The sequence below is a fragment of the Pelophylax lessonae genome (genome assembly GCF_965119305.1).
Source record: "Pelophylax lessonae genome assembly, chromosome: 10".
In the NCBI taxonomy this organism is placed as follows: Eukaryota; Metazoa; Chordata; class Amphibia; order Anura; family Ranidae; genus Pelophylax; species Pelophylax lessonae.
In genome coordinates, this window is record NC_138777.1 from 129,056,041 (window position 1) to 129,076,986 (window position 20,946).

The following is a 20,946-nucleotide window of genomic DNA, read 5'->3' on the forward strand; positions in this document are numbered from 1 at the left end:
CGGCTCCAGGAAAGAGGGGGGCCGAGACTCAGGGAAGGTTAGACAGGTTGTGGTAGTGGGGGACTCCATTATCAAGAGAACAGAGAGGGCAATCTGTCAAAACGATCGTGGTAGCCGAACAGTATGTTGTTTACTGGGCGCTCGAGTTCGGCACATCGCGGATCGGGTAGACAGATTATTGGGCGGGGCTGGGGATGACCCAGCGGTCATGGTACATGTGGGCACCAATGACCAAGTAAGAGGAAGGTGGAGGATCCTAAAGAACGATTTTAGGGACTTGGGGAATAGATTGAGAAATTGGACCTCCAAGGTGGTTTTCTCTGAAATACTGCCGGTACCTTGAGCCACAGAGGAGAGGCAGAAGGAGATTAGGGAACTTAACAAGTGGCTGAGGAACTGGTGTAGGAAGGAGGGGTTTGGGTTCCTGGAGAACTGGGCTGACTTCTCAGTCGGCTATCGGCTCTTTAGTAAGGATGGGCTGCACCTTAATGGGGATGGTACAATATCCAAGGGTATTTTGTGTACCGGAAGGACAGGGTAGGAAAAAGAGGGGGAGGGGTATGTCTATGTCAAGAAGGTAATATGTAAGGGTGATAGAGAGGAATGATATTATGGAAGGGATGATTACGGAGTTAGAATCCATGTGGGTAGAACTCCATAGGGAAGAAGTAAAGGGAAAAGTAATTGTGGGGGTTTGTTAAAGGCCACCCAACCAAAGGGAGGAGGTGGAGCTGGAATTTATATCACTGTTGGGTAAAGCGGCAAAGCTGGGATCAGTCATCATATTAGGGGACTTCAATTATCCCGACATTGACTGGGAAGAGGGGACTACACACAGAAGGCCTGTCTCTTCATGGAAACCGTACAGGACAACTACATGTCTCAGTTGGTGGATTCTCCTACTAGAGATAATGCAGTGCTGGATCTATTGATCACTAATGACCCAGACCTAATCTCGGAGGTAGGAGTCCAGGACAACCTGGGCTCTAGCGAACACAGGATGATCACATTTTGCATAAATAACAATATAACAAGGCAAGAGGGGAACATAAGAACTCTAAACTTCATAAGGGTAAACTTTCCCAAATTGTGCTCAATGATGTAAAGAGTAAACTGGGACCAAACCCTAGGAACACTGACCACAGAGGAAAATGGGAATGCTTTAGGAACATATTAAACAAATGCATCTCGCAGTGCATTCCTATGGGAAATAAATTTAGAAGAGACAAAGCCAAACCTGGCTGGCTAAACCGTAATGTTAAACTTATTAGGGGAAAAAGAAATGGCCTTCAAGAAATATAAAATAGAGGGCACATTATCGGCTTTCCAGCAATACAAGGAGGCAAATAAGAAACGTAAATACGAAATCAAAATGGCTAAAATCAACTTTGAGAGACAAATAGCGGAGGATAGTAAAAAGAACCCTAAGAAATTCTTTAAATATATAAACAGCAAAAAAACAAGGGCAGAGCATATTGCACACATAATTAGCGATGATGGGGGGATGGTTACAGAGGACACTGAAAAAGCAACCGTGCTGAATGCTTTTTTCTCGTCAGTATTTACACAGGAAACAGAGGGGTACACTGACCATGACTGTTTGGTTAGTAGTAGTACACAGGACTTGCCACTATGGCTAACGGAGGGTAAAATCAGGGAAAGGCTGGATAAACTTAACACAAACAAATCACCAGGCCCGGATGGCGTACATCCGAGAGTACTCAAGGAACTCAGTAAGGTTATATCCAGACCACTGTTCCTGATCTTTGCGGACAGTATTAGGACAGGAGATGTACCAGGAGATTGGAGGAAAGCTAACGTGATTCCGATATTCAAAAAGGGTCAGAGGCATGTCCCGGTAAATTATAGGCCTGTCAGTTTGACATCGATAGTATGTAAACTTCTGGAGGGGATGATAAGGGACTATATCGTAGAGTTTGCTAATGACAACAGCATCATCAGTAATAACCAGCACGGGTTTACAAATGGGCGTTCTTGTCAAACCAATCTATTAGCATTCTACGAGGAGGTGAGCTGTGAGCTAGATAGGGGCAGACCAGTGGATGTGGTGTACCTAGATTTCGCTAAGGCGTTTGATACAGTTCCCCATAAGCGCTTAATTTATAAAATAAGGTCTGCAGGTATTGACAGCAGGGTTTGCTTTTGGATATGGAACTGGCTAAAAGAGCATGTTGCACACATAATTAACGATGAGGGGAGGATGGTTACAGAGGACACTGAAAAGGCAACTGTGCTTAATGCTATTTTCTCCTCAGTATTTACACAGGAAAAGGAGGGGTACACTGACCATGACTGTATGGTTAGCAGTAATTCACAGGACTTGCTGCTATGGCTAACAGAGTGTGAAATCAGGGAAAGGCTGGATAAAAATAACACAAAGAATCACCAGGCCCGGATGGCGTACATCCGACAGTACTCAAAGAACTTAGTAAAACTATATCTAGACCACTGTTCCTGATCTTTGCTGACAGGGCAGAGGCATGTCCCGGGAAATTATAGGCTGGTCAGTCTGACATCGATGGTATGTAAACTTCTGGAGGGGATGATAAGGGACTATATCGTAGAGTTTGCTAAAGACAACATCATCATCAGCAGTAATCAGCACGGGTTTACTAAAGGGCGTTCTTGTCATACCAATCTCTTAACATTCTACGAGGAGGTGGGCTAGATGGGGGAGACCAGTGGATGTGGTGTACCTGGATTTCGCTAAGGCGTTTGATACAGTTCCCCACAAGCGCTTAATTTGTAAAAAAAGGTCTGCAGGCATCGACCACAAGGTTTGCTCTTGGATACGGAACTGGCTAAAAGGGCGTGTCCAAAGGGTGGTAATAAATAGCGCATACTCAGACTGGTCTGGGGTGGTAAGTGGGGTCCCCCAAGGCTCAGTCCTGGGAACGACCCTGTTCAATTTATTCATAAACAGCATTAAGGACGGGATCAGTAGTTCTATATCAGTTTTTGCAGATGATACAAAATTGGGCAGGGCAATAACTGCACAGCATGAGGCAGATATCCTACAGGATTACCTGAGCAAAATAACAGAGTGGGCAACGACATGGCAAATGAGGTTTAATGTGGAGAAGTGTAAGGTTTTGCACTTAGGGACTAAAAACATAAAAGCACAATACACTTTTGGGAGGGAACCTTTGGGGGAATCAAAAATGGAGAAAGATCTGGGAGTCTTGGTAGACCATCGGCTCTTTGGTAGGGGAGGGTGCAGCCGTACTGGGTGTGAAGATGGCCATAATGTTAGAGGGGCTTTTAAACTAGGTGATGGGGGGGAGGGTACAGATAAAGAATTAGCCAGTGGAAAGCAAGATTCAGAGGGCATAAATGGGGACATTAGCGGTAGGGTGTTCAGAGCTCCTAAACCCAGGGTGGGTATGGGGAAAAAATCACAAGAGCAGCCTAAAACCATCAAATGAGGATATATGTAACCGGTTCAAAATTAAGAGGTTTGTATACCAATGCCAGAAGCCTGGCCAACAAGATGGGAGAGCTGGAGCTGCTGATGTTTGAGGAGGACTTAGATTTTTTGGGGATAACAGAGACTTGGTTTGACAGCTCTCATGACTGGATGGCGACCATTCAGGGGTATTCCCTTTATCACAGAGATAGAGAAGGTAAAAAAAGGGGGAGGGGTATGTCTGTATATTAAGAACAGTGTACAGGTAAATATGAGGGATGATATTAATAATGGAGCTATGGACGAGGCAGAATACCTATGGGTTGAACTTAAAAGGGAAGGCACTATGGGGAAGGTAATACTGCGCATATGCTATAGGCCCCCCCAACCAGAGGGAGGAGGGGGAGGCGGACCTCCTTTTACAGATAGGATTGGCAGCAAGGATGGGTAATGTCATTATAATGGGGAACTTTAATTATCCAGATATAAACTGGGCAGAAGGAACCGCGCACTCAGCCAAGGCTCGGCAGTCCTAAATGTTTTGCAGGACAATTTTACATAGTTACATAGTTAGTGGATTTAAAAAAAAGGCATCAGTCCATGCAGTTCAACCTATGATGTGTGTGTGTGTTTGCTGTTAACCGTACATTGTATACCCCTGTATGTTGGGATCTTTACGGTGCCCATCTAATAGTTTTTTTAAACTAACGATGCTCCCTGCTGATACGACTGTTTGTGGAAGAGAATTCCACATCCTTACTGCTCTAACAGTAAAGAACCCCCTACGTACTTTAAGGTTAAACCGCCTTTCCTCTAGTTTTAGTGAGTGGCCACGTGTCTTATTGTATTCCCTTTCTCTGAATAGTTTGTTCCTTATGCTAGTGTCGCCAGTACAGTATTTGTACATTGATATCATATCCCCCCTTAATCGTCTCTTCTCCAGAGAGAATAAGTTCAGTGCTTGTAGTCTTTCCTCATAGCTGATGTCCTCCATTCCCCTAATTATTTTTGTTTGTTGCCCTTCTCTGGACTCTTTCCAGTTCCAGCACGTCCTTCCTGAGGACCGGTGCCAAGAACTGGACAGCATACTCCAGATGTGGCTGGACCAGAGTCTTGTAGAGTTGGAGAATAATCTCTTTATTTCTGGAGTGAATCCCCTTTTTTATACATCCCAGTATTCTGTTGGCTTTGCTTGCAGCGGCTTGGCATTGCATGCCACTTCCAAGCCTGTTGTCTACCAGTACCCCCAAGTCCTTTTCCATCTTAGATTCACCCAGAGGTCCCCCCCCCCCCCCCCCCCCCAGTGAGTAGCTTGCTTTTGTAATTCTGATGCCCAGGTGCATTACTTTACATTTTTCAACATTAAACCTCATCTGCCATGTAGTTGCCCACCCCATTATTTTGCTCAGATCCGCTTGTAAGTTTTCCACATCTTGCATAGAAGATATTGGCATGCTTAGTTTAGTATCATCCGCAAATACTGCGATTGACTAACTCACTAAAACTTGAGGAAAAACGGTTTAACCTTAAAATACGTAGGTGGTTCTTTACTGTCAGAGCAGTAAGAATGTGGAATTCTCTTCTACAAGCAGTCGTATCAGCAGGAAGCATCAATAGTTTCAAAAAACTATTAGATGGGCACCTTAAAGTCCACAACATACAGGGGTATACAATATACGGTTAACAGCAAACACACACACATAGGTTGAACTGGATGGACTGACCTCACAAACTATGTAACTATGTTAAGATAGACTAGGCAATAGCATGCAATGTCAAGTGGCAGCTGCCAAAGCTGTCAGAATATTAGCATGCATAAAGAAAGGGATGTATTCCAGAGATAAACCAGTGGCGGCTGGTCAATAAGGGGCACAGGGGCGCCGCCCCCCTATAGCTAGTCACCGTAAAATCAGCATAAAAAAAGTGTTTCTTTCCTTTAATATGGCAGCGGGGCGCCAGACACATTGCTGGCTATGGGAGGGGTGGGGGCTTTGGCATCATGTGCCTCTTTTCTTGTAAGGTGATTGGCTGCCTTTTAGAGTGTCCTCGGGGCGCAGAGCGATGCGCCCCGAGCACTCCCACTCCCGATTTCCGTCCTTTGATTGGTCCAGCCTGGACCAATCAGGATGTCTGACATCATAGGGGCGGTGCTTGGGCCGGGCGTCACTCCGCTCCACCTTCTGATCCGCTCCTCCCTTCCCTCTCCAGCTCCCTCCTCCCTCTCATTCAAGCTGTGTGCTGGAGCTGTCACTGGCGCGCTGTTACTGAACAGACGTGGCTGGTAGAAGATGTCTTTGCCTCGGCTCTGCGTGTGCTGCTGAGCATCCTATGGCAGGACTGAGCAGGATCCAGAGCAATGAATGACAGCGCCAGCACTGGGGAGAACAAGAGAGTTCATCACAGATACCAGCTGCCCCATGAGACTGATTCAAGCTTCAGGAGGCCTCTATGCCACCCCAGGGAGAGTGAACTTGCTGGGGGACTAAGACAGCAATCGCCACGGACGACCGAAAGCCCCCAACAATGAGAAGACTCCCTCCGCAGGAGGGGGCGCGAAAGCCTAGACACCCCAGCAGCCCGCAATATGTCCAGTACCCCGCTAATCCGGAAGTACCCTTCCATTTATTCCCAGTACCCTTCCAGGTACTATCACTCCAGCAGTCCATCTGCTGACCACCATAGTCTTACTCAGCACCATCCTAATTATCAAAGCCATCATCCACAGACCCCCCACTCACCACCCTAATCCTAGTCACCAGCACATGACTCCACATAGGCAGACTCCCAGTTCCAAGCAGCAGTCTCCCAGTCCCAGGCACCATTCACACAGTCCTAGGCAGCAATCTTCCAGTCCCAGGGACTTACCCGCCCAGTCCTAGGGAACTCACACCTAGTCCCAGGCTGGTGTCTCCCAATCCTAAGGAACAGCCAGAGACTACAAGTTAACAGAGAACCAAGAAGAAAGAGGCTGAAAAGATTTCAGAAGGAGCTTCCACCCAGCCAACCAAAGTCAGTGACCTTCCTCCGGCCAAGAGCAATGACAGTGACCCTGATCCAGACTCGGAGCCCCTGTTTGTGGAGCTGCACCCAATTCTGAGCTTGGTGTTTGGTCAGGTGAGAGTTCTAGACTCATCAACTTTTTGTCCTTGCCTTAGCATCCCCAAAACTTCAATGCCCTCCTCTGCTCTCACCACCCTGTATGCATGCTGTGCAGTCACTCTCTATGTCTAGTATGCGGTGTACATTGTATCACCATCCATGTTTATAGTCTATGTTCCAAGTAGATATGTAGTATTGGGGGGACTCTGGGGACCGACCAATATAAGTCCACCCTGGAGCCTTAGAATGACATTAAATGTAAATGTTCCCCCCCCCCCCCCCTTGCATATACCTGATGTATCCTGTATGCAGAATCTGAATCGGACTTAACTAAACTATTACTTATTACTAAATGAGTACAGGCCCTTAACCACTTGCCGACCGCCGCACGACTATCTACGTCGGCGGTCAGCCCCTCACAGGCAAAGTGACGTAGGGCTACGTCACTAGCTTGTGAGGGTCTAGGGAGTGAGCGCGCGCCGCCGGAGGCGCGCTCCCGCGTGGTCACGGACCCCCCCCCCCGCGCGTGTGACCGGCGGACCCGATGTCCGCCGGTCACTCTGCGATCGGCGGGGGAGAGGGAGAAAGTCAGGCGGCTTGTGTAAACAAGCTGCCTGTCATTCTCCCCTGTGTATGAAGGATGATCATACGGTTCTACTATGTAGAACCGTTGATCACTCTTCATACATCTGAAGCCACAGCCAATCACAGTAGAAAGCACGCCCCTAGGGACACACATAGCCCCTCCCTTTCAATAAAAGTTAACCCCTTCACTGCCAGTGTATTTTTACAGTAACAGTGCACATGTATAGCACTGATTACTGTAGAAATGTCACTGGTAACCCCAAAAATGGCAAAAATGTCAGTCAAGGGTCCGATCTGTCCGCCGCAATGTCGCAGTACCGCAAAAAAAATCGCAGATCGCCGCCATTACGCGGTAAAAAAAAAAAACAAAAATGACAAAAATCTTTCCCTTTGTTAGTAAACGCGATAACTTTTGCGCAAACCAATCAAAATACGCTTTTTGCGATTTTTTTTTTTTTTACCAAACATAGGTAGCATAAAACAAATTGGCCGAAAATGTTAAAAGATTTAGATTTTTACATTTTTTTTTGGGAGGAATTTCATATAAAAAAATGTGAAAAATATTGCTATTTTTGCAAAATTTATGCTCTTTTTTTGTTTATAGCGCGTGATCAAAAAATCGCACAGGTGATCAAATACCACCAAAAGAAAGCTCTGTTTGTGGGAAAAAAAGGACGCCAAATTCGTTTAGATACAGCGTCGCACGACCGCGCAATTGTCCGTTAAAGTCACGCAGTGCCGAATCGCAAAATACCCCCTGGTCAGGAAGGGTGTAAAATCTTCCAGGGCTTAAGTGGTTAATGGTGCTGGCACAGGCAGTGCAAGACTCGGTCACCGGGTGTAGAACAGTTCAGCCTCTTATAAGGTAGTTAACGATGAGGTGGTAGTTTAGGGGGTGATTTTTACAGTTTTTCTTGGCTAACTATATGTCCTCTAGTTTTCTCAGACCTCAGTATAATACTTTATACTGGGTTTTGGCCCAGCACCAACTTCTAAAGTACTATATAAAAGGCAGGGCTGTGTGATTCAGTGGTGTTAAGCTGGAGCTGGGAGGAATGTTGGAGTTCAGGTATCCTGCAATGAGGCACCATTGAGTCCTCAAAGTCACGCAATTTTTTACCGCATTTTTTGCTACGAAGCAATGCCTATTACATTTTTCTGTTTGCCCCCCAAAAAATTTTGAACACCAGCCGCCACTGAATAAACTATAATCCTACCACTATATAAAACTCTGGTCCGACCGCATCTGGAGTATTCTGTCCAGTTCTGGTCGCCAGTTCTCTGAAAGCTATTCAATCGCAAGGATTGCATGAGGACTCGAGGACATACAATGCGATTAGAGGAGAAGCGTTTTGACCTCAGGCAACGCAGGGGATTCTTAACTGTTAGGGCTACTAGAATTCTCTACCACAAGAGGTAGTTTCTGCGGGAAGTATGGCTACTTTCAAGACTCTTGGACGTACATCTCAAGGATCAGAACATTAGGGGAATGAGAGATGATTACGGCCATGCGCACCTACACAGGTTGAACTGGATGGACTATTGTCTTTATTCAACCTCAACTACTATGTAACTATGTAAGAATCCTCATCTTTCCCTGATCCGGTTGACAGACATATTGAGGTCTTATCCCAACACCTGTATACGGTAGTGGGATCTATTCTCAGGCCTGCCCTGACTACCATTCTAGTCTCTCAGACTATGTTTGAATGGGTAAAGTCTCTGAGAGAGGCACTGACGGTAACCCTGTTATCGTCATCTGCCCTGGACTCGCTGACCAATTATCACAGACTGCAATTAGTATGCGATGCTAACCTGGACAGTCTTCCGCTCGCGACCACAGCGTCAGTGGTAAGTGTGCTCATCAGACGTGAGATCTTGCTAAAGTACTGGTCGGCTGACCAGGCTTCTAAGAAGCTTTTGGAAGATCTTCCTTTTCAGGGTGATCGCCTTTTTGGTTCCTCTTTGGATGACTTAATAATGACGGTCACTGGGGGAAAGAGCACACTGCTTCCTCACTCGACTAAGGGTAAGTCTCCCTTGCGTAAGTGAGGTCCTTTCTTTACAGCCCAGAAGTGTTTATTTCGTGCGACCGTGTTGCAGAAAACCAAACAGACTTCAGGCGGAAAAGGATCCGGTAAACGGTGGGCTGGTAAGCCGAAATCCTCTGCCCCCAGCACCTCCAAGCAGACCCCTTCTGCCTGAAGGGGCGCCCCCACCCACTTCAGTGGTGGGGGGACGTCTCCGTTTCTTCCCGGATCCTTGGACCTCACTGTTGCACGAAACAGGTGGGTCCACAAGGTAATTCAGTCCAGGTACAAGATAGTTTCGTTCCCGTCCGCCAGACAGATTTTTTCCCTCCAATCTTCAGTTGTCCCCAGACCACCTTGCGGGGCTGCATAAAGGATATGCTGTCACAAGGCATGATTGTACCAGTTCCTCATCAGGAACACTTTTGAGGGTTCTATTCAAACCTGTTTACCGTTCCACGGAAGGAGGGCAAATTGCTTCCAATCTTGGACCCCAAAACTCTGAACCGCTTAGTGCGCATCCAGAAATTTTGCATGGAGTCCCTGCGGTCAGTGATGGCGTTCTTGCATCGGGGGGACCTGCTGGCTTTAATCGATATCAAGGATGCCTATTTGCCAGGGTCATCAACGATTCCTCCGCTTCGCAGTGGGCAAGGACTATTCTCAATTTGTGGGGTTACCGTTTGGTCTCGCCTCTGCTCCAAGGGTCTTCACCAAGGTGTTGGTCCCTATCCTGGCTCTGCTACGACGGAGAAGAATAGCGATTCTGGGATACCTGGACGATCTTCTCCGAGCAGACTCGTCTGTGACATTGGAACGGGATTTGGAGGTGACCATTCACACTCTGAACCTGAAGTTCGGTTGGAATCTCAACCTTCAGAAATCTGCCCTGGTTCCAACAACTAGACTGGAATATCTAGGGATGATCCTAGATTCAGCTTTGGCAAAGGTATTTCTACCTCCTGTGAAGTTACAGAAGTTAAGGGAAGCGATTTTGTTGCTGCTGGCTTGCGACCTGGTGTCTCTCAGGTTATCTATGCAGGTGCTGGGCCTGCTGGTGTCCTCCTTTGAGGCCGTACCATATGCTAAGGCCCACACAAGACTTTTGCAACAGCAGATCCTTGTCAAATGGGACAAGGATCCTCTATCCCTGGATTGTCTGATTAGTTTGAGTCAGAGATCCAATGGCTCCCTGAATTGGTGGCTCAGCTCTCCGAATCTTCTTCACGGGAAATCCAGAATACTGGAAGGAAGAACGGTGGTGACGACGGATGCCTGTCTGACTGGTTTTGGGGGGGGGGGGGAGTGCTGGGCACCCTGAATGTTCAAGGGACCGGGACAGTGGAAGAGTCAACGTTCTGGAACTTAGAGCAATCAAGTTGAGCCTGCTCCACTGGACAGACAATCTCAAGGGGTGTTCTGTCCGAGTCCAGTCCGAAAATGTCATGGCTGTGGCATATGTCAATCATCAAGGGGGCACCAGGAGTGCCCTGTCGGCTCTAGAGGTAGCCGAGATCCTGCGCTGGGTAGAGGACTACGTCCCAGCCCTATCCGCCATGTACATTCCCGGCGTGGACAATTGGCAGGCGGACTACCCGAGTCGCCAAACCCTGGATCAGGGAGAGTGGTTCCTGCATCCACAAGCATTCCACCAGCTGTATCTCCGGTGGGGGACCCCGGATGTGGACATGTTCATCTCCAGACAAAACAGGAAAGTTTCAAAGTCTGTGGCTCAGTCCAGAGATCCTCTGGCCGATGCAGTAGACGCCCTGGTGGCTCCCTGGAGCCAGTACGGGCTAATTTATGCATTCCTCTGCTGAAAATTTTATCTCTTTTATCTGTAGGGGATTCCGATATTTCTGGTAGCTCCAGATTGGCCCCGGAGATCCTGGTACGCCGACGTGTTTCGGCTGAAGGTCGCAGGTTGGTGGACACTTCCTCTGCGGGAAGATCTTCTATCTGGGGGTCCGATCTTCCATCCTGCTTTACAGTCACTGGCTTTAACAGCTTGGCTGTTGAGAGCAAGGTGTTAAAGGACAGGGGTCTGTCCGATTCTGTGATCCCTACCTTACTCAAGGGTAGGCATTCCACTTCTCGGAAGATTTATAATCGTATGTGGAAAGCGTACATTGCTTGGTGTTTCTTAGATCCTTTGCTATCAGCAGGATCCTGACCTTTCTACAGAAAGGGGTTGACCAATGTTTGGTGTTGGGCACTCTTAAAGAGGTTGTAAACTCCGTTAATTTTTTTTTTTTACAAGCTGAAAGAGAAAGACATAATGAGCTAGTATGCATTGCATACTAGCTCATTATGAAATACCTTAGAACGAGCCCCCGCCGTGCCGTCCGCTCACCTCTGACAGGCGACATGTCCAGTCACCCGTCTTCCGGGATCGCGGCATCCAGCCATCTGATTGGCCGGAGCCGCGGTGACGTCACTCCCGCGCACCGGTCTCAGAAGAAACGGCACCAGCGGCCGTTCCTTCAGAGCGCATGCGCCAGTGACGTCACTGGCTGCTTGTAAGGTAAATATCTTCAAACGGTACATGTTTAGGAGATATTTACAGTACCTATAGGTAAGCCTTATCATAGGCTTACCTATAGGTACAAGTGTCAGAGGAGGGTTTACTTCCTCTTTAAGTGTCAGATCTCAGCCTTGGCTGTGTACTTCCAACGCCCTTTGGCTACGCACTCTTTGATTCGTACATTTCTTCAGGGGGTTCGCCATTTGGCTCCCCCCAGGAGGTCTCCGTTACCTCCTTGGGACCTTAATTTGATTTCATCGGTTCTTCAGAAATTTCCTTTAGAGAACATAAGACACATTTCCTTGCTCGCCTTGTCGCAGAAAGTTGCCTTTTTGGTGGCTATCACCTCTGCGCGCGGGGTTTCTTAACTAGCGGTGCTATCTTGCAGCTCTCCTTATCTGGTAATACACAGGGATAAGGTAGTGTTTATGGCCTGATCCGTCATTTTTTCCTAAGGTGGTTTCAGACTTCCATCTGAACAAAGACATAGTGCCTCCGTCACTCTGTCCAAATTCTTCCCATCCTAAGGATATTGCCTTGCATTGCTTGGATGTGGTTCAGGCGATACGGTGTATCTGGAGACCCTTTCGTACGTCGGACTCTCTGTTTGTGAATACGGATAGACCCCGTAAGGGTCAAGCTGCGTCTGCGGCGACCATCTCTCGATCAATCAGACAGACAGTGGTGAAGGCGTATTCTCTTAAGAGCAAGGTTCCTCCTCTCCCTGTCAACGACTCACTCTACGCGGGCGCTGGGTACCTCTTGGGCTTTCCGCCATCAGGCGTTAGTGATGCAGGTTTGCAAGGCGGCCACTTGGTCGTCTGTACATACATTCACCAAGTTTTACAGAGTGGATGTGTTCGCATCCTCAGATGTGTCCTTTGGCCCCAAGGTTTTGCAGGCTGCCATTTAAGGAGCAGTCTACTTTTCCTTCTCCTTTATGGTTTTGTTACAATTGAGCCCCAGTTGTTGCTTGTTGGGCTCCATGTTATATAGTTGGCTATGTTAGCCATGGGAATTGCATGCTTTTAAGTTTGTCCTTTCCCCACCCCTCAGTGGTTACTGCTTTTGGACGTCCCATCCGTCTATGATTTAAAGCAGCAGCTACGTCCATCGGTGGACGAAAGAGAAAATGTGATTTTTTACTTTCCGTAAAATCCATTTCTGGAGTCCACTGACCGACGTAGCTCCCACCCCTCTTTTCTCTGAAGAGTTGGGTTTTGGTTGTTATTCACTGCTTGCAACAGTGGCGGCTGGCCAATAGGGGGCGCCGCCCCTCCCAAGGCTAGTCACTGTGTAAAATCAGCATTAAAAAAAAAAAGTGTACCTTTAATATGGCAGCGGTGGCGCTGGACACATTGCTGGCTATGGGAGGGGTTGGGGGCTTTGGCATCATGTGCCTCTTTACTTGTAAGGTGATTGCGGCCTTTTAGAGTGTCCTCGGGGTGCAGAGCGATGCGCCCCGAACACTCCCACTCTCCGTCTGCCGTCTTGTCATTGGTCCAGCCTGTCAGCATAGCACCAGGCTGGACCGTGAAATGCTGCATCCAAGTAGTGTGTAGCCTGCAGGTAGGTTCACATTCAGCAGATAGTGAGGCTTGCCAGAGCCGCTCAGTGTGTGTGACACTGTCATGTAATGTAACTGCTTGCAGGGAGAAAGACCAGCTGTCAAAACTCAGCTGTGATGTCGGGGGTGGGCGGGACCGAACAACTATCAAACACCAGCCAATGGGATGAGGCCTGGACTGCCGCTTCGTTTTTGTGGCTCCTCCCCTTTTTTAAGCAGCCCGATCATTGGCTGGTGTTTGACAGCTGCTCGATCCTGCCAACCCCCGACATCACTGCTGAGTTTGGACAGCTGGTCTTTCTCCCTGCAAGCAGTTACATTATATGACAGTGTCACACACACTGAGCGGCTCTTGCAAGCCTCACTATCTGCTGAATGTGAAACTCCCCCTCTCCCCTGTTAGTGTCCATAAGTGATGCCCTTCAGTCCCGCCTATCAGTGCTCACCAGTGCCACCTCATCAGTGCCCATCAGTACCACCTGTGACGGTGGCGGGTATCAGACCCCTGGCCTTCTCATCCAACTCGTGACCAAAGACCAAGCAATCTCACACCCTGCCGTCACTTGCGTAACAATGCCACTCTCAGCTGCACCCGGCACACAGATTGTCCAGCTTGCGGGACCACAATCTAGATGCCAGCAGACTGAGAGCGATTGTCCCCGGGCTAATTAACCTTTTCTCTGCCACCACCTCTACGTTATAATGAGCCCAGAGGACGCTCGTAATTTTAGAAATACCAATTATGACTTTAGAATAACCATCTGTAACACACACTGTCACCTCAGACAGGAATGTTCAGATGATTTATCCTAAACAGTAGCGCTCTTTCAGGAGGCAGGTTCTTTGGGTCAGTTTGTGTTTAAGAGCTTAGAGACAAAATTAACACATTTCAAAATAAGGTTTAATTATAAGAAAGGTTAAGATTGGTGCAAATAAAAATGTTTACAGAAAAATGGGTTACAAAGAAATAGAGACACAATTCAGCAATTTAGAAGAATAGATAAGAATTAGAAATGAAATACTTGCATTCAAAAAGTCCTTGTATTATCAGAGTTCCAGAAGCTGAACATGTGTGATCGGTCTCCAATGGATAGATGTTCCTTTCCTTGATGTTACATGAGACTCGGAGCTCCATCAGCGCCTGTCTTTTTCTCTGACCCACAGGGGGTGTCACCAGACGTACTTGACCAATAGACACTGGGGCCATAAACTGCTAAGACACCTCCCACTTAGACAGATTATTAACAGAACTCATATGTCGAAAATTGTAATGGTTACATTCTTGAAACTGATATTTTATGGTACAGTAGTGAATCTGCTATTTACAGACACTAAACACGGGTTACCTCGGAATAACCTCTGACCTGTAAGGCATCTGATCGGTAGCTTGTCTCCCCTAGCAACGAAGGTGATCATGTTTGATATTACTTCGATCTGTATTTTATGTGGCATTCAAATATATAGTTTCTAGAGACATATCTTGCTTGTGTATAAAGTTATGAAGTTTGTGGGTAACTGTGTCCCAGATAACAGAGCTCTTGACTGCTTTGTTATACGACCTATTAGCCATATGGCTTTGCTCAGATTACAACTTAGCTCTGAGCAGGAAGAGACATAGTGGCTAGGGGGTCCGTCTGCTGCTTGGATAAGAGTTGTTTGAAGCCGTGCCTACTAATGTTCAGTGACCCAGGGGGTAATTAAAACTGCAAAAAGGAGCTAGGGTGATAGCGGGTGAAGGAATGACCTTTTTGTTTTTTTAAAACTGTCAGCTGAGCTCTGAAACACAAAATGGTTGCTTGCGACAGCTTTAACGAAATGGCTGCCTGACAAACTGGGGTCCCAACGCACGATACCATTACACCTCCCCCTCTTGTGGGTGCATAGGAGAGGATTGCAATTTCCCTCCGAAAGCAACCGACTCCTGCGGCTCGGCTTGACGCGACAAACCATCGGTGTTGCCATGGGTGTTAACCTTTCTTATGCTGGATGGTGAAATCGTATTGCTGGAGACTTAAGCTCCACCGAAGTGGTTTGCCGTTCTCCCCAGCAACACAATTTAGCCAGCTTAGGGGATTGTGATCGGTGATCACAGTGAAGTGCCGTCCATACAGGTATATCTGCAACTTCTGGAGGGCCCACACAATCGCAAGACACTCCTTTTTCGATCGTGGCGTATGCTACTTTGATGGGGAGCAGCTTCCGGCTCATATAGAGGATGGGATGTTCCTCTCCAGCATCATCCACCTGGCTCAGGACTGCACCCAATCCATATGCAGAGGCATCAGTCTGCACTAGGAAGCGGCTGGTGAAGTCTGGAGCCTGTAGCACAGGGGCGCTGGCCAGGGCCTCTTTCAAGGCCTGAAATGCCCTTTTCACACTCTGGTGTCCATGACACCATCTTGAGCAGTTTTTTTTTTTGGTTAGGTCAGTCAGGGGTTTTGCCAGGCTACTGTAGTTGCAGACAAACTTCCTATAGTAGCCAGCAGTTCCCAGGAATGACATAACCTGCTTTTTGGTTTGAGGGGTAGGCCAGGCCAGGATGGCCTCAACCTTCCCCGTCTTGGGTCTCAAGGTTCCGCCTCCTACCTGGTGTCCCAAGTACTGGACATCAGTCATGCCTATCTGACACTTGCTGGGTTTGACAGTCAGATTGGCAGCTTTCAGTCGGTCCAGGACTTGTGACAAGTGCCCCAGGTGGTCTTCCCAGGTAGGGCTGAACACGGCGATGTCATCCAGGTAGGCAACGGCAAAGGTTTCCATTCCCCCCAGTAAGTCATTCATGACCCTTTGGAAGGTGGCTGGGGCATTCTTCATCCCAAACGGCATGACCGTAAATTCGAACAAGCCGAATGGGGTGATGAAGGCCGACTTTTCCCGTGCCTCAGGGGCTAGAGGAATTTGCCAGTACCCCCTGCTCAGATCCATGATTGTGATATAGCGGGCAGCCGCCAGCCTATCCAACAACTCATCAATCCGTGGCATGGGGTAGGCGTCTGCAGTGGTGATAGCATTCAGCTTCCGGTAGTCCACACAGAACCTGGTCGTCTGATCCTTTTTGGGGACCAGGACTACTGGAGACGCCCAGGCACTGTGGGACTTCTGAATCACCCCCAGCTGCAGCATTTCCTCCACCTCCCTTTTCATGTCGGCCAGCACCTCTAGAGAGACACGATAGGCCAACTGTGTCCCTGTATCCACCTGGTGGAAAAGCGAGGGGTGTCCTCTCAGGTTTTCTTGTTAACCTGCTGCTATATACTGCCAGTATGCTTTGCAGTCCAGGTACCTGTGAGGGGGTAAGATTTGAGTTTATTGGGAGGGCTGAGTCCCCCTCTTTGGTGTCAGCGAGCAGGTCTAAAAGGGGATCAGCCTCCTCAGGCTCTGGCCTGCTGCAGACTGGCAGGGCATAGGCTGTGCGCTCTTGATGGGCTTTAATCATGTTCACATGGAAGGCCTTCTGCCGTATACTCCCCTCTCCCAGCCTGACTAGGTAAGTGACATTATTCAGACGCTGGGTGATGGTGTATGGGCCTTCCCATGCTGCTTGGAGTTTGTTCTGGCGCAGGGGAAGCAGAACATACACCTGCTGACCAACGTTGAATGTCCGCTCCCTAGCCTTACGGTCATACCAACGTTTCTGCTTGGTCTGGGCCTGGGTCATGTTTTCCCGTACAATTCCCACCAGTGTCTCCGTTTTGTCTTGGAATTTTAGGACGTAATCCACAACAGAGACTTCTGGGTCAGCAATTTTGCTTAGGTCCAGGGGCCCTCTTACCCTCCGGCCGTACAGAAGTTCAAACGGCGCAAAGCCTGTGGACTCCTGGGGCACCTCTCTGTAAGCAAACAGCAGATGAGGCAGATATTGTTCCCAGTCCTTCCCTTGCGACTCCACAAAGGTGTGCAACATTTGTTTTAGGGTCCCATTGAAATGCTCCCACAAGCCGTTGGTTTGGGGATGATAAGGACTGGCCATGATATGCGTCACCTGTATTTTCTGACAGAGAGCTTGCATCAAGTCAGACACAAACTGGGGGCCTTGATCGCTAATGAGCTCGGCTGGAAACCCCGCTCTTGTGAAGATCCCCAGCAGAGCATCAGCGACCTTATCTGCTTGGAGGGAGGAGACAGCCACAGCCTCTGGATAACGCGTGGCATAATCGACAACTGTCAGTATATAACGTTTGTCTGAACTGCTGGGGATGGCTAGGGGCCCAATGATATCCACTGCCACCCTCTTAAAAGGTTCGTCAATCACAGGCAAAGGTTGTAGTGGGGCCCTGTCCACCTCTCCTGCCTTGCCAACTCGCTGGCAGACAGCACAGGACAGACAGTAGTCAGCTATGTCCGCGAACATGGTAGGCCAATAAAAGGTATGTATCAACCTCTCTCGTGTCTTAGTGATCCCCAAGTGCCCTGCTAGGGGGATCTCATGAGACACTTTCAGCAATTGCCCCCTGAATTGACTGGGTACAACAAGCTGCCTTCTACCTAGGCTACACTTGTCTTTTCCTGCAAGAAAACCCTCTCTGTACAGTTTCCCTTTGTCCCAGTAGACCTTCTGTTTGTCATTCTCTGCAGGGGGGCAAACAGCTACACTCCTCAGCTGCTCTAGGGTTTGGTCTGTCTGCAGTGCTGTCTCAAAGGCAGTACCACAAGTCCCAGCCAGCAGTCCTGTAGCAGTTGAGCTGCTGAGGCTCAACAGAAGTGGAGTTCACTGGGTCAGAACAAGGAGAGGGCACAGCGACCTCCTCCTGCTGTTCTGCGACCAGGGTCTGCATCTCTGCCGCCTTTGCCGCACTGCGAGTGACCACCAATATTGGCAAAACATCATTATCACTATCATCAGCATTATTAGCAACATCATTTTCATCATCATTAACCTCTTGCCGACCGCCCCACGACTATGTACGGCGGCGGTCAGCCCCTCACAGCCAAAGTGACGTAGGGGCACTCCCGCCCCCGTTCTTCCCCTAAGCAGTACGCGCGTGTGACCGGCGGACCCGATGTCCGCCGGTCACTCGCGATCTCCCCGTGGAGAGGGAGAAAGGCAGGCGGCTAATGTAAACAAAGCCGCCTGTCATTCTCCTCTGTGTAAGAACAGAGATCATACGGTCCTGCTATGTAGGATCGTATTTCTCTGTTACACAACAGCCACATCCCTTCACAGTTAGAAGCACGCCCCTAGGGACACACTTAACCCCTCCTTCTCCAATAAAGTTAACCCCTTCCCTGCCAGTGTCATTTTTGCAGTAACAGTGCATATTTTTAGCACTGATTACTGTAGTAATGTCACTGGTACTCCCAAAAGTGTCAAAAATGTCAGTCAAGGGTCCGATCGGTCTGCCGCAATGTCACAGTCCCGCAAAAAAAAACGCAGATCGCCGCCATTACTCGTTAAAAATAAAAATGACAAAAATCTTTCCCTTAGTAAACGCAATAACTTTTGCGCAAACCAATCAAAATACGCTTATTTCAATTTTTTTTTTACCCAACATATGTAGCAGAAAACAAATTAGCCTAAAATGTTAAAAAAATTTGATTTTTACATTTTTTTGGGGGAATTTCATGTAAAAAAAAAAAATGTGAAAAATAATGTTATTTTTGCAAAATTGTCGCTCTTTTTTTGTTTATAGCGCATGACCAAAAATTTGCACAGGTGATCAAATACCACCAAAAGAAAGCTCTGTTTGTGGGAAAAAAAGGACGTCAATTTCATTTGGGTACAGCGTCGCACGACCGCGCAATTGTTCGTTAAAGTCACGCAGTGCAGAATCGCAAAATAGGGCCTGGTCAGGAAGGGGGTAAAATCTTCCGGGGCTTAAGTGGTTAATTTCATCATCATCATCAACATTATTAAAGCATACCCCTGGTAACTTCACAGGCAAGGGGGCCTCCTTTCCTTCTTCAAAAGATGAAGGACCTGGAAATTCAACGCTACCCTTCCCCTCCCCCTCCCTCTGTCCATCCATAGGTTGCCCAGACATTAACCCAACATGTGCACACAGTACCTTGTTAAGTCCAGAGAGTTCCGTGAAGGCATCAAGGGTGCTCTTAGCAGGGGTGTAGTAAGAAATAAGGGTACCTAAATCGGCACACAACAAAACAGCTGTGGGGATTTCTCTTACGTCCTCTGACAGTCGCCGCCCACTCATACAGTCTTCACCAATGGGTATTGACCTATTATCCACAGGAGTGAGCTAGGCAGAAGATTTTGTTAAAAAACACAAAACTTTGCATAGACACACCTACAGGGGGCTTTCCCTCTGGTCCAATACCCCCGGCTAGCCTCATTTCCAATTCAGTTTGTCTTTTGCCTAGATAGGAGTGGGCAGGCTTCCCTGTGCTGGGGCTACAATCTCAGCCTTTTCTCTGTTTTATTACATTTTATTTTCTGCTAAGAGTGTTTTTCTTTGCACTAATAGCTTTTTATTTGTTCCTGCGCTTAGTCAGACTCAGAAGACTACAGCATTTGCGGAGCTGGGAATCGGACTGGTTGTCCTGGTGTCCCAGGAAAGAGAAACTTATGGAATCCCAGCCTGCCATCGAGCGTTTAGCAGGCTATGCGTACGCCCAGGCCTTGCCATTGACCTGTCCCTGTCCTCAGGGACAAAGCCTGCGAAGTGGCTACTTCGCTAGGATGTCTCTACTGCGGTACGCCACGTGTAGCTAGCGTCCTGTTCGGCTGACTGCACCCCCACCCGGGGTGGGAGGCTTCCCGTCTCACGGCGGCACCCACGCTATCGCTGGTCGGTGAGTAATCCCTCGATTTGTGGGGTGTTTGTGGGGCCTCTGTGTTGGGAATGGCAGTCTGTCTTTGATGTCTGTGTTATTCCCCTCATGTCTGTCAGTGTGCTTCCCGGTCTCTCCCTGTCCCTGCGGGCACTATAGTGGTTATGCCGCGCTGTGGGGGGGTCACGGAGGGTCCCTCTCCCCGATGTGTGCTTTTTGTGTACAATTTGGGGTACCAGACATGTGCGTGCGGCCCGCTGCAAAAATTTGCGGGGCCGCCATTTTTGGTGTGGGCATGCATTTCAGCTTTATGTATGGGCTTCTTCTGCACTCCTCCCTGCAGCAAATTTGCGCCTTTCGGCACCATCTTGGATGTGGCACGGTCCTCTTCACAATGTGCTCGGCGGCCATTTTCCTGTAGCCTCCTCATTATTTTACATGGGTAGCCATTTTCCCTTAGTCTGTGTCCTCTAGCTGATGACATCACTTCCTTTCCTCAGACTGCAGATCGTTCCAGCTAGCGTAGAGTCTGTATGTATGCACTTCTGGGGGTCTTTTCACTTCTCCTGGGTCGTTTTTTTCATGCTGGCAGTCACTTTCCTGCGGTTTGCTTGTAGCACTATTTCATTTCTATTGTGGAACCTTGCGGTGCGGTCCGCAGCGGTTACATCTTAAAGGGCCAGCGCCTTCAAAACCTTCACCCGTTTTGATATGGATTCCCAGGACAGCAAATTCCCCCCAGCTCTGGTGGAGGATTCAGGTACGCCTGGGTCCTCTGAGCAGAGCTCTCTTAGCGCTGCACTTGCGACTTTAGCATCAAAGGTGGATCTGCTGATGTCTGAGCGGTCTTTTAGAAAAAGGTCCATCGCCGCCTTCTGATTCAGATTCTGATATGGTTGTCACGGACAGGTACCCCCCTGAGGGGTCTCAGTCCTCTCAGTCGGAGGGGGAAGTGGGGAAAGTGGAGGAGGGGGAAGTTTCCCCCGTC

At 48.4% G+C, this 20,946-nt stretch overlaps 1 protein-coding gene and 1 pseudogene across 2 annotated transcripts in view; both read left to right on the plus strand.

Annotated features, from left to right (window-relative positions):
- MEN1 (menin 1) overlaps positions 1–20,946 on the plus strand; it is a 553,703-nt gene that overhangs the window by 479,487 nt on the left and 53,270 nt on the right. The gene's annotated exons all lie outside the window — the stretch shown is intronic.
- On the plus strand, positions 5,784–6,658 carry LOC309565530 (annotated as a pseudogene). Its single transcript has one exon. The product of its transcript is annotated as an uncharacterized misc_RNA (transcript).